The sequence below is a fragment of the Eufriesea mexicana genome, unplaced genomic scaffold (genome assembly GCF_001483705.2).
Source record: "Eufriesea mexicana isolate 0111107269 unplaced genomic scaffold, ASM148370v2 scaffold657, whole genome shotgun sequence".
Taxonomy (NCBI): Eukaryota; Metazoa; Arthropoda; class Insecta; order Hymenoptera; family Apidae; genus Eufriesea; species Eufriesea mexicana.
Window position 1 is genome coordinate 1,239,383 of NW_016908821.1, and position 15,005 is coordinate 1,254,387.

At 38.8% G+C, this 15,005-nt stretch overlaps 1 protein-coding gene across 1 annotated transcript in view; it reads left to right on the plus strand.

The window, feature by feature from the left end:
- The first annotated feature begins 809 nt into the window (after positions 1–809).
- LOC108546346 (fibroblast growth factor receptor homolog 1) overlaps positions 810–15,005 on the plus strand; it is a 132,026-nt gene continuing 117,830 nt past the window's right edge. The window contains exon 1 of the mRNA XM_017898378.1: positions 810–1,790. The gene's annotated coding sequence lies outside the window, so the exon portion shown is untranslated. The remainder of the gene's footprint in view (positions 1,791–15,005) is intronic.

The window sequence follows — 15,005 nt, forward strand, 5'->3', positions numbered from 1 at the left end:
TTTATTAAAACAAAAAAAATGGACCCTTCCCCCTCCCCCAAAATCCCCCCCCCTCTTTCCATTGTCGAAACTCAATAAACATTAATTGAACATAACCCTCAAATTTCCAAGTTAACATGTTTGATTAAAATCAACTTTATTAAAACAAATAAAATGAAAATTCTCCACACTGTTCCTAAAGAAAACTTAAACATAACCTTCAAACAAATCTTCCTCGAAACTGTATACTATGGGCCATTTTCTTATCCAACGTCACTCAAATGAGTTTCCTCAGCCCTTTCTTCCACCATCTTGTTTCGCACCATCTATTTGCCCCAAATCCCGCGACGAAAAACCCGCAATGGAACAAAAGCGCGCAACCGAAAGAGCTGAACCTAACCTCAACCACCGGTCACCCCATCATCGCCACGTCCTCCGGCCGCGGCGATAAATCCTCGCGAGCTTGCAGCGGGTCTGCGGCTCATGGCGCGAAAACACGGGGCCGCACGTGCGCGCGCGAGCACGTACCATGATCGAGCACGAGCAACTAGAAGAAGAATCATAAGAAGAATAAGAAAGATGGGCAGGGCGGGGGAGGAGGGCCCGCAACAACGACACGCCGCGGCTAGAGGAGCAACGTCGCGTACGCAAAACGGACAGAGAGAAAGAGCAAGCATAGTGGGGCTGACGAGAGTTTAGCCGGTGCAGCTAGCCAGCTCTGTGGAGTGGGGAGAGGAACTACGAGAGCGGCCACGGGGGTTGGCGGAGGGAGAGCCCGCGGACGAGCGGTTATTTCAAGCGACGACTCTTCTGGCACTTCGCCCCGAGCTTTCCTCGAGCGCATCCTCTCGCCTCGGACCGCGTACTCGTGTCAGTGTCGCCGCGACGCCAGCCACAGTCAGTCAGACAGTCGGATAGACTCGCTCGACTGTCCATCGCAACGAGAATCAGCCCGAGAAATCGCGATCCACTGTCTCGCCCATGACACCGCCTCTGGGAGCTACCTTGGAGACCTGGATTGACCCCTCGCGACTAGGCCCAACCCTCCTTGACTTGGTCTGACGCTTTTGTAGACCTGGACTGACCCTACGGACTCACCAGGACCTCTCAGAGTGTCGGTTTACGTCGAATCTGGTGCACTATTGCCAGGGATCAACCTGGCAAGCTGGAAGAACGGTCTATCAGGGTGTCAGAGGGTGCCCAGTGAAGGAGCAGGAATCTTGGAAGCTTCCATTCGGGACCTTTCGTATAGACTCTTTTAATCTTCCGGTTTTAACGATCAGTGAAGCTAGTTTGGAGGGTTAGGTGGCCGGAAGTGCGACTGCGAGTCGGCGTGATCAGTGACGCAGTGGAACCGGGGGTGGAACAGGTGTTCAGCTGGACACGGTGGTGGTTCCAGGGATTGGATAACCTAGCCTGACGCGGTTAGAGCCGCGGCTGAGGACAGGACGATAGTGAGGTGCGCGTTTTCGGATCGTTTCAACGTTTCGACCCGGGGTGATCGCGGTCGGAGATGGAAGCAGCGTGGAAGGAAGAGGAGGAGGATTTATAACTCGGCTCGCCTGAAATAACAGGAGGAATGCGCGCGCGGTGAATCAGCTTCCTCCGCGAGAGTGCGAATTTCCTGACAGCGGCCACGCGATCCTGGATCCACCGCGGCAGGATCTCTCGATCCGGGCACACACGCACGCGCGCGCGCGCGCACCTTGAGAAAAGCCAGAAACGCCAGAAGCTCCCACCGGGAACGGAGAAGAGGCCCTCCATCGCGGGCTCCATCGGGAACGGTTTTTCTTGGAAAGGAGTCGCGACTGGTGAGTACCAGCCTTCAGTCTTCTTGCACGCGGGACGTCACGAGTTCGCGGAAATCTCGCGATTCCCGGGAAAATCGCCGGGAAAGAGCTCGCCTCTCTCGCTGGGATAGGATAGAGAAGGTTTCGCGACAGGGTGCGAAACCATTGTTTCAGATAAATCCTGCTGTAAATCGTACACAGGACAGGTCTCTATGAGCTGCTGATCGCTGAGGTTTTGAGGTTAGGTCCATTAGATCCACTGTCTTATCTGTGTGTCATCGATGTATACTTTGATGACTTGTTTGGTAGAGTTCGATTATCGAGGATTTGGGTATGATAGGGGAATTTAGGCAGTGTAGGGGCGTATATACTGGGTTGAAAATCGAAATTTTGTGGTTAGAAATTGGATCAACTTTGAACAAATTTTTTTTCAGATAGAAAAATTGAATTTTGAGAATTCTTCGTTTGCAAAAGGAAATTTCCAAGACTGGAGTTAGACAGGGTCGAAAGAGAGTCGAATTATATAGTTAGAATATAAAAATTTGTCATTATACATTGTACGAAATTTTCAAAAATTTTTTCAAATTGGGGAGACGGTATTCTGTATAATTTTCCTTTACAGGAGAAACTACTATTTCGTTTGCGCATAGGAAATAGTAATATACGGATTAGATTTCAGGGAAAATCGAAATTTGTGAATAAAAATTGGGTAAATTTGGGAAAAATTATTTTTGAAATTAAAGTCTGGAATTTTGGAGGAAATGAATAATTTTTCAGGATTATTTGTATCTTCTGTGAAAAAGTTGCCGGTGGGTAATAGTGATTAAAAAATAAAAAATTTATTGAGTTAAAATTTTGAAAATAACGCGAATTTTTATTTTTGGAAATGTGCAAATCGCTGTTTAAGCGAGAGAAAATTGGCGTGCTATTGTTCGGAAGGTTCGAACAGTGTGCTGGAGGAGAGATCGAAGCGCGAAAAGTGCGTTTCCGGCGGCGAGTGCGCATTTCCGGTCAGCGAGCGAGCAATTTCTTGATCGAAACGTACGAGTATGGGACGAAAATTCGTGCGTCACTGACCGGCGATTTATAGATCGAACTGCTCGATCCTTCGACGTGACTCCGAATTTTTCCACTCGTTCCAAAATTTCGATTTTCCAAATAAATTAAAAAATTCTTTTATCGGTCATTAAATATCGTCCAAATAAATAAATCAAGTGCAACCGAGCCATTTATAATAACGATCTATAAATCGAACTGTACGATGTTCGATAAAATTCCTAATTATTCCACTCGTGTTTTGAAATCCTAATTTTCCAGATAAATTAAAATCCTTTTATCGATCGTTGAATATCGTTCGAATAAATAAATCAAGTACAACCGAGTCATTTATAATAGCGATCTATAGATCGAACTGTACGATTTTCGATGAAATTTCTAATTTTTCCATTCGTGATTTGAAATCCTGATTTTCCGGATAAATTAAAATCCTTTAAATTCTGCAAATAAATAAATTAAATGCATAAACTAAAATACAGCTGAGCCATTTATAATTTTAGCGATCTATAGATCGAACTGTACGATCCTCGATGAAATTCCTAATTTTTCCATTCGTGTTTTGAAATCCTAATTTTCCAGATAAATTAAAATCCTTTTATCGATCGTTGAATATCGTTCGAATAAATAAATCAAGTACAACCGAGTCATTTATAATAGCGATCTATAGATCGAACTGTACGATTCTCGATGAAATTTCTAATTTTTCCACTCGTGTTTTGAAATTCTGATTTTCCGGATAAATTAAAATCCTTTAAATTCTGCAAATAAATAAATTAAATGCAGAAACTAAAATACAGCTGAGCCATTTATAATTTTAGCGATCTATAGATCGAACTGTACGATCCTCGATAAAATTCCCAATTTTTCCACTCGTGTTTTGAAATCCTGATTTTCTGTATAAATTAAAATCCCTTCAATCGTTCAAATAAATTAATTTGTTCTCCTCGAGGTTTAATTCTTTTTCCAAGAGAGATTCGAAAGTTTAATAAATTTCTGAGATTTTTAAAAATCTTCAGAGATCTGTCCTTTGAATGGAACAATCGCGTTAGGATTTCCTATCGATTCAAACGCCTGTCAAATCCTTTAATATGCAATGAGAGAAACGGATGAATAATCAAATACCCAGCGAAGGTTTGGAAAAAATAATAAAAAAATAAAAAGAGAGGAGTTGTGATAAAGACAATCGAATGGAAAAACGCGAGTACAAGTGGCTATGGAGATTGCACAATGGTGTCTCATGAATATAACACGTCTGTCATTTCCCGACGCGGTGCCATGGCGTTTGTCGGCTGGATTCTGGACGTCATCTATCGCGTTCGCGGATCTATCGATCGATGATCCAGCCACAAGAGCGCAGCGTCATTGATGCTGCCTTAATAACTTCTTTTGTGCTCGAGGATATATGCAGAATTGGAATAATCGACTGGAACCTTCCCACGATTTTTATTTATTTATTTAATTCAATTTAATTTTCCTTTTCTCCTTTCATTTCATTTTATTTTAGGATACTTTAATTCGTTGTTCTCTCCATTTTATTTTACCTTAAAATACCATGTAATATTTCATTTTACCTAGTTTCAGTTCATTTTATTTTTGACTGCTATATTTTATTTATTTTTATTTTGTATTTCCGAGAAACTGGAGTATTCGAAAATTTCTCATATTGAGAAATGGTAATGAATGGGTATAATTTTAATGGATTGTATAGGTCTTTGGAAAATATTTTTATTTTTTTTTTTCGAATTTAGTGTCGTTTGATGAATTTATGGATTTATGGGTTAGGATTTATGGATTTATATTAAGGAGATATATTGATAAAAATGTGATAAGGAGCGAAAGTATAATTTTAAGATATATAATTGACAAACATGTGATTATGTAACTTTGTGTAATCGATGGATTTAATGTAGATTATATAGGTATTTAGGTACCGATTGATGTAATCTATTGCAAGGTAGTTATTAAGGCATAAACAACTGTAATTACTTCTACAAGTTCTACATACGTACACGTATAATTAGCGTACAATTAGAATAATTCGTGTTTGAATATGGCAAATAAACTATGTAATTATGTAATGGGCTGTGAATAGTACATTGTAAATTTTCTTAAATGATATATCGATGCATTTATATTTTTAAACGGAGCACGCATTAATCTTTCATCGAACTCGTAACTAATTTGAAGAAAAATTCGAAATGTCTAAAGTCTAATAATCGGATAATTTAGGCTAAATTACAAGTTAAAGTAGAAGTTACAAACTACAAATTACAAGTGTATATTTTATGCTTTATTGAGACTTTAAAATGTCTACAAAATTCACTATTTAATATAAACAAAAATATTCTTCATATTTCCAAGATTTCAAAATTTTGCCAAAAATCAAAAATTCAAACTCGAAATAAAAATATTTCGCACCTCACCGAGGCTTCAAAATTTCTATAAAAATTAAATATTCCTTTAAAAACGAAACATTCAAACTCGAAGCAAATGAAAGTATTTTATATTTCATCAAAACTTCAAAATTTCCACAAAAATTACAATTGAATCAGAACAAAAATCTTCTTCACTTCTCTGAGACTCAAACATTCCTTTAAAGAACAATAATTTAAACCCAAACCAAATAAAAATATTTCGCACCTCTCCGAGGCTTCAAAATTTCCATAAAAATTAAAAACTCCTTTAAAAACCAGAAATTCAAATGCAAGCCAAATAAACATATTTCACGCCTCGCTGAGACTCCAAAATTTCAATAAAAATTCCAATTTGATCCAAACAAAAATATTCTTCACTTTCCTGAAATTTAAAAATTCCTTTAAAAACCAAGATTTCGATAAAAATTCCAATTTGATCCAAACAAAAATATTCTTCGCTTCCGCGAGACTTAAAAATTCCTATAAAAATATAAATTTCAATAAAAATTTCAATTTAATCCGAACAAAAATATTCTTCGCTTCCCCTCGACTTAAAAATTCCTTTAAAAAGCAAAATTCCAATAAAAATTCCGATTCAATTCGAACAAAAATCTTCTTCACTTCCCTGAGACTTAAAAATTCCTTTAAAGAACAATAATTTAAACCCAAACCAAATAAAAATATTTCGCACCTCTCCGAGGCTTCAAAATTTCCATAAAAATTAAAAACTCCTTTAAGAACCAGAAATTCAAATGCAAGCCAAATAAACATATTTCACGCCTCGCTGAGACTCCAAAATTTCAATAAAAATTCCAATTTGATCCAAACAAAAATATTCTTCACTTTCCTGAAATTTAAAAATTCCTTTAAAAACCAAGATTTCGATAAAAATTCCAATTTGATCCAAACAAAAATATTCTTCGCTTCCGCGAGACTTAAAAATTCCTATAAAAATATAAATTTCAATAAAAATTCCAATTTAATCCGAACAAAAATATTCTTCGCTTCCCCTCGACTTAAAAATTCCTTTAAAAACCAAAATTTTAATAAAAATTCCAATTTAATTGGAACAAAAACCTTCGCTTCCCCTCGACTTAAAAATTCCTTTAAAAATCGAAAATGGAAACAAAATTCCTACATCAACCAATTCTCCAAATCCTCTACGAAAATAATCCAACCGTCCCCTCTGCGAGCAAATCCCGACTCCCAAAAAGTGCTGGCAATCCATCATGCAGGCGACAACGTTCCGTTCTTGCAATTAATTTCTCGCGATTAATACCCCGTGTAATTTCGTCGCCTGGAACGTCCGGCAAGATTTCGGTGGCCGGTCGTTTGCATGAAAAGTGTACGACGAAATTACCTCAATTCCCGTCGTTTAACCGGGCTACTGCCTCCGAACCGTCCCAACCGCGGGACAAAGAGGGACCAGCCGTGGAACGGGCAGGGATCGGGCCGAAGGGAGAGGATAATTTATTCCGGCTTTATTTAATCTCTTCCCTCGCGTCTCGACGACGCGACTTGCTAAGCTCCTTTAATCCAGATTCCAGATCGACAGCCAGAGAGAAAGAGAGAGAGAGAGAGAGAAGGAGAGTGGCAAAGGCCTGCCTGGAAGGCCGATAATTTGTTTGTTCTAATCCCACCGTGCATGATATTCGATTATTTTTCACCGTGTTATACGCCAACTTTCGGCATTTCGGATTTACCAGTTCTGTTGCAAATCTGGAGCACGTTTCATGGAAAATTGTTTTTTTATGGGGATCGAGGCGATGGGATACCCGAGCCACTCGTTTGTTAATAGACTTATGTCGGGAAATTAAAATTAGGAAGTTATTTTGGGTTTGTTTTAGGAGAGAAGTCGAGCAGAGTAGCGATCGGATGAAAAGTAGGAATTTATTTGGAATTTATTTAGAATTTATTTTAGCTGGAAAGTCGAGTATGGGAACGATCAGAGGGAAAGCGGAAATTTATTTTAAGCGAATTAGGTGCTCTGGGATTAAAAATTTAGAAAAATTCTGGAAATGGTGTCGGTCTAGGTAAGCTAGAATTTTCTAAATAGAAAATAATATTAATTATGTTAATATTGTAATAACGTTACAGTGATTCAGTGATTCTGAAATAATAAAATCGTCGCTCTTCTTTATCAAAGAATTTTTAATTCTCGAATAAAGTAAGATAAAATAAAATAAAATAAAATAACAAAAATAGAATAAAATAGAATAAAATAAAATAAAATCAGACAAGATAGAATAAAACAAAAGTAACAAAATCGTTGCCCTTCTTTATCAAAGAAATTTTAATTCTCAAATAAAGTAGGATAAAATAAAATAAATCAAGACAAAAATGGAATAAAATAGAATAAAATAAAATAAAATAGAGAAAATAGAGAAAATAAAATAAAAGTAACAAAATCTTTAAGCTCTCCTTTAAAATAAAATAAAATAAAATAAAATATAATATGACAAGATAGAATAAAATAAAATAAAAGTAACAAAATCGTCACTCCCCTTTATCAAAGAATTCTTAATTCTCAAATAAGTGAGATAAAATAAAATAAAATCAGAGAAGATAGAATTAAATAAAAGTAACAAAATCTTTAAGCTCTTCTTTAAAATAAAATAAAATAAAATAGAATAAAATAATATAAAATCAGACAAAATACAATGAAATAAAAATAACAAAATCGTCGCTCTTCTTTCAGATGAAATGAAATAAAATAAAACGGAGCGAAGAAAAATAGAATGAAATGGAATTAAAGAAAACGAAGAAACCGATACCAAAATCGTGTTACATAAAGTTTCACGATAGTCAAGCCCCTACGGGATAATACTTCATTCCAATATCGCATTACTGCTGTAATAACAACCGGTAATTCGCGAACAGGTACCAAGACCATTAGCACGAAACGTATCGGGATTTTTGCCAAACAGATTGTTGATCAGCTAATCCCGGTTTCATAAGTGCAGAAGTATTTTAATTAACTTAGAACAACGTGTAATTATCGGCGATTAGCCCCAGCACCGAGAGACCTACCGATTTAATCCATGTACACGGAAAAATAGCAAATCTCCATGAAATAGAACCGTTTTTGCGAATTAAAATTCCGGCGCATCCGCTGTTGAAAGGTTAATGATAATGGTCAAGAGGTGAAATATCCAGTAGCTCCCTTTCATCCTACCACTTCCTACCCTGTTTCTTGCGTGCTTCCATAAACTCGGAAACTTAATTTGATCGGGAAAAATCGAGCAAACGCGAGAATCTCTGGCAGAAAACGCAATGGAATCTTCAAAGAAACGCCAAAGTATCGTTACGATGAGCGAATGGTAATGGAAAGGGGGGCTATCTCGAATTTGAAAAATTTTATTTAATCGTACGCCGTGCATAAACGCACAGGAGTCATTATTTCATCCTGATTTCTGCGAAGGAGCTTCTTCTTCTGGGGAAATGAGAAACAGTATGCTTTTTCCCGTGTTTTATCGATGCTCCTTTCCTTTGAGAGAGTTGGGGTATCAAGAGATCAGAATCGTGAATTATAAATGGTAATAAAGAGGCAAATGAAAATGGATAAGCGATAAATAATACTCGAAATTTAGAATTATAGATAGTAAGTAAAAATGGCATTTATTATTGTTATTTTAGTGGTTACAGATGCTTATAGAAATTGCGTAATGATTAGTATGAATAGAGAATTTATTAAGAAGGGTAATGCAATAAGTGAAGATCGTGCCAAGATTATAAACGAGAACAAGAAATTAATAAAATAGGGGAATACAAAATAAATGGCACACGGATCACTGTAACACGAATAGCGATTACTTCGTTATCAATAATTACTGTTAAATCAGGATTGAAATCCTTGAAACGATGGCGCGATGACAATAGTGAGTATCTCAAAGATACAATTTCGAGGAAATCACCTAAAAAGTGAAAAAGAATTGTCAAACACGCGTTGATGGTAATAAATAATACCTAAATAATATAACAAAAATTCGTATCGAAGTATCGATATCAATAACTGAACAACAATATTCCAAAAACCTAACCAAGTAAAACAAAAGTGAATGAAAGTCCAACAGTGAACAAAAGAAGTAAATAATATTCCTATTAAAATGATCTAATCTAATATTCTAAATATCAAGTATTCCAAGATCTAATTCCAATATTCCATAAACTAGGGTATAATTTCAATAATAATAAATAAAAAATCAACATTATATGACAACATAACAACAGTGATGAAAGGAAGTAAATAATTTTCCAAATATCTATCTTCTACCCGATCCAAAAGAACCATCAAACCACCCAAAAGACGTACATAATGTCAATAAAGCGTTAAAAATCGAACGAGCAAATAAAACACGTTATACGAAGTACGGAGACCCGCGCGACTGCTCGAAAAACCCGCTCGCGATCTACGGCGACGCGCGACTGGCCGCGGTGGGTAATGCGCAGGCGCGCGCGCCTGCGCGGTCGGCCTCGCGCATGGTAACGCAGGCGCGAGAGCTGCCGCGCTAGGCTGATCGCGTGGATCGTGGGCCCCGCAGCTTCCGATAATAGAAGAGACGCGCGTCGGATTAAAAGCGAAGAGAAGCAAGAGCAGAGTTGGTGGAATGCACGAAAACATAAATCACCGACATAATGAAGCCGACCCTTTTTGCTCGTCTCTGTTTGCTCGCGCTAGATTACCTGGTCTTTGTGCGGATCTTCCACGGAAGTGGCATGGCGTGTCAGCGAGGAAGGAGGCAAAGAGCGGGGCTGGCTTATTCGTTAACGACGATGTGCGAGTTTCGAATTAGCTTCGTTCGCCTTGGTAGCTTGGTTGATGAATGCTTCACGATGGATGGGTAATCACCAGACGGTCGTTTCATAGTGATTAATCGAATTTTACCGGGCGCAGTTTCACCGATTTGTTTAGCGAAATGAGTCCAGGGGTGGAAGAAGAAAAGGGGAAAACACGAGTGAAATGTTTATTTATTCGTAAGTGAAAGAGCAAGTGAGAATTTCTGCTGGTGAGATCAGAATTTCGTGGGTTAATTACGGTTAATTAATATTGATGAATCGTCTTTCGGATTGGCGAAGTTTTACCAGAATTTCTTTCGCTTTACCGGAATTAATTGGCGCAATTGTCAAGCACATCATTAGCTCAAGAAACGTTTAATTGGAGGTTTTAATTACGCGGAGGAAAGTCGAGGATAATTGGACGGTTAGATAAATCGGCTTCTGTTATCCCAGATGAAATGAAAATTACTATTCGAGCACGAAGAGAGTGCATAAAACACTCTTCTGTTCAATAAATACACTTCTAAATTGGCTGAAAATTGAATAAACAATCAACTTCAAAAACGAAAAATCTCGAAAACATCCGTTTAAAAAAGAACTCTAGAAAACACTTAACAAAGAAAACAAAATTGGTCCAATAAAAATAAAAAAAAGAAGAAAAATCATGATTAAATGCACTCCAAAAACGAAAAACCTCGAAAATATCCATTTAAAAAAAGGAAAGTAGAAAATATCTAATAAACGAAATAAAATTTTTCCAATAAAAGTGAAAAAAAAAGAAAATGGCGATGGAACCATCCCATTCCACAAAAATATCAAACCAGTGACACCAAAAACGAGCATAAATGGAACACCAGCGATCTACTCCACTTCCAGGCCTCTGCCACTTACCCCCACCAACTGATCCATACAACGCAACATCGTATAAATCGCCGTTGCTCGTCTTCGAGCGAGGAAAAATGATCGATGGAAAGACACAGTGGAACGCATTGTGAGTCGCTCGGTGTCTCCTTTAATCCCCCATCTCGGCTACCACCAGCACGAAGACGAATCTTCCTCTCCCTCCGCACAGAGCCATGTTTCATTTCACGAAGTCGGGGCTAGGAGCCGTAGAGAGAGATACGAAATCGTAGCTCCATGGAGGCGAGGACGCGGGGCGAGGCGGAGAAAAGGGCGGGCGGGTAAGTAAGCTGGTAAGAAACGAGGCACGATTTATTTGACAGATCGCACCGACCGCAAGCGCTAGAGTGGTTTATTTTATAAGGCCAGATTGCCGGCCTCACTTCGTCGGAATAGAATAATGGACGTTTCTATCCCCGTTTGTGCGGCCGCGACCGGCCTCCACCCCGCCTTTCATTCTTTCTGGCCTTCGTCTCGAAAGTCAAGTGCAGTTAAGGACCACTTTTCGTCCGACACGCTCTGTACCGTGGAGAGAACGATGTTCAGGTCAGGAGACCGTCTAGTCTGCCAGCGACTAGGTACCGATGACTTATCCGTGGGAAGATGTCAGCTTTTTGGCATTCGCCATCGATGCTTGCTTGTCAAGTGTATCTTCGCGATAACAACGCGATTTTCAAGAAAATTCGTAGTTAGACTGGTGATGGGATCTTTGTCCAAGTTTGGGTAGCTCTAAGATTGAGAAGATGGGACGAATGGTAGCTTGCTAGGAGCAATTTTGCTCTTTGAATAGAGTTGAATAGTTGAGAACATCTTTGCTTCAGAGATTGAGGAGATATGTCCTTAGCAGTGCTGATGAACACTAGTCTGCTAAAATCTAGGGGTCTTAAGCTGGTACTTGGCTAAGTTAGGCTATCTCTGAAATTGGAAAGGCGATAATGGAGCAGTCTCCAGGTGAGTTGATAGCTAGTTAGCCAAGAAAACATATTCTCGAGCCAAGCTAGGCTTTATGGCTGGTAAAATGTCTCCCTTTTTGAGAATGCTGATCAATGCTAGACTATCGATGTTTGCTAGGATCTTGGAGCCTTTTTGCGATAATGAGACTATCTTGAGCACCGATAGTCGGGTAGATCGGAGGACCTTTGCTTAGGCTAGGTTACCTAGGTTACCTCTCGGAGTAACAGGACATGTCCTCTTTGGGAATGCTGATGAATGGTGGTTCGTTAGAGCCTCGGAGGATTCCTGTGATAATGAGACAGTCCTGGAGACACTTGATAGTTGGCTAGGTGAGAGGATCTTTGTTTGGATTGGGGTACCCCTGGGATTGGAAAGGTGTCTCCTTCTGGGGAATGCTGGTGAATGGTAGTTACTAGAATCGTGGAGGATTTTTCGCGATAATGAGGCAGTCTTGAGGATGGCTGATGGTTAGCCAGGTAGACCTTTGCCCGGACTAGGATACTTCTGTAGCTGAGAGGAGGATTCCTTTTGGAATGCTGATGAATGGCTGTCTAGAAGACACGTGGACAATTTTTGCGATAATGGGGTAGTCTCGAAGAGTGTTGATAGGTTAGGTAAGAGGACCTTTGCCTCTGTCAAGGTACCTCTCAGATGGAAAAGGTGTCTCCTTCTTGGGACTGGTGATGAATCGTTGCTTACCAGCATCCTGGAGAACTCGAAAAATGTTGCTAATTACCTACGTGAGGAGACCTTTCCTTCCATCAAGATTCCTCTGACAGAAGAATGCTTCCTTTTTGACAATCTTCATGCAGAATCCTCGCAACGATGAAGTAGCCTGAAGAATATGTATAACACCTAACTGTGCTCATGGCTAACATGGATTTCGAATATATACGTGTTGATATAATAAAGGAGCAATGTCTGTAAGAAAGGAATGAGTGGGACAAGTGTGCCTGTGATTATGAAAGTGGTCTAAGTCACTTATATTTGCTTCTGAAATATTAACCCTTTTTCGACTAGAGAAGAGTAGAAATTCAAAGATTCTCTAGTAAAAAAACTGACGATACTTTTTTCAGCAGTAAATAAAGAATTGTATAATAATAGAATTACAGAATTATTTGATTTCGATACCTCGCACATTGTTACGTTATATTAAATTTGATATATTAATTAATATCGATCTTCCAAATTTTGTGAAACGGTGACTGAAGATCACCTCTCGAGTGCAAAGGGTTAAAAATGGAAGCTCAGTCGAATTCGTGGATCAAAAGATGAAAAATCCACCGCTAACAATCACTACCAAGAATACTTAAGCAAATATGCTGAATCTCAAAACGAAATCTGTCAGAAAGCAGATCAGATTGGACATGCACTTTGCACTTTTGTTGCACATAAAAGGCCTTCCTCTCGGAATCATTACTCAGCCAGGATAATCATTATGGTCACCATGGTTCGACCATGAACTAAAACCCAGAAATCCATCCGTCAGAGAGCGAAAAGCCAAGAAAAAGTGGCTGCATCCGAACCAGTCTGGCACACAGGTGAACCTAATGAGCCACGCGAGCGAGTCACAAACCATGACCTACTCCATCGGGCCCACGTTGCCGGTCAATTAACTCGTCGAACGCAGAGGCAAGCTCTTCATTTCCTATTACCAACCTGTCTCGTGCTCGTCTCATCGGCTCGCATTCCTCTTCATTCCCATTACCGTCCATTTTCCACCGCCGAGAAACCCGATCGGGACAAAATAGAGCATCCCGAACCGATTCTTCCACGATCGAGAATGGAAAAATGGCGGATCGAGCGTAAGCAAATAACGAGCCATCGGGGTACTTTCGATCCGGCACTTTTATCGGCCATCATCGCGTCTAGACTCGCGATTCCCTTGCTCCTGTGTTCCTGCGTGGCCGAGATTATCTCCGAGATCGGGGTTGGCCATGGGAAAAATTCGCGAGGCCGAGATACACCGGCAATTAACTCGGTAATCAACGACACCGATTAATTCCCGGCACGAATTCGACCTGTTGATCGGCGGGCTATTATTTCTCGCAATTACACCAGTGTTTACTGAATTTGAAGAAAATTGGAGGAAGTTAATATAGTAATTTCAAAAAGAATGAAAATGAGTATTCCCGTTAATTGCTGATTGTAAAATAAAAATCTGGATAACAAGATGGCGGTGGAAATTAGAGGGTTGAGTATGGAATTAATATGAGAAATAATAATACACGGGATTTAACGAATGTTAGTGGAGAATGACTTAAGAAATTAATTTGGTTCGTAGAATTAAAATATTAGTCATTTGCACTCGAGAGGCAACCCTCAGTCGTCATTTCATCAGATTCTAATGATCGATGTTAATATGTCGAATTTAAAATTACCCAGTGATGCGTGGAATATTGAAATAAAATAATTGTACGTCTTAATTTGCATACGATTTCAAAATTTTTGTGACATTAGGGCAGAAAGTGTTCGAATTATTATCTTTCTGTAGAAGGGAAAAAGTCGTCGAATGCAGGGGGTTAAAATGGTAGTAGAAATGACAGGGTTGAGTATCGAATTCGTACGAAAAATCATAATACATGGGACTTGACAAATATTACTGTCAAATTATTCCAAGAATTCTTCGAAATAAAATATTAATTACGAATTATGGAATTAAAATGGCAGTAAAAATGAAAAGATTGAGTATCGAATTTGTACGAAAAATCGTAACAGGATTTGACAAATCCTGTCAAAATTACTGTCAAATTATTCAAAGAATTCTTCCAAATAAAATATTAATTACGAATTATAAAATTAAAATGGCAGTAAAAATAAAAGTGTTAAACATTGGATTCTTCAAAAAATTCTATTCCAAATTACCTAATAAATTCTTCCAAGCAAAATACTGATTAATTATCGATCATGAAGAAAGTTTCGAATCTCTTTGATAAATTTCTCGAGGAAACTGACGTTTCTGACGAAAAAGGCAGGATGTCCACGATATCTGTCGTGATTCCCTGAGAAGTGAAATTCCCCGGTGTCCCAAAGCGGCATTAAACCACTGTTTAACGATGCATATCGCGACGAGTGCCACTTGAAAGCAGCTAGAGCACGCCTAAAATACCTCTCTATCGCATACCGAAAGCCAGGA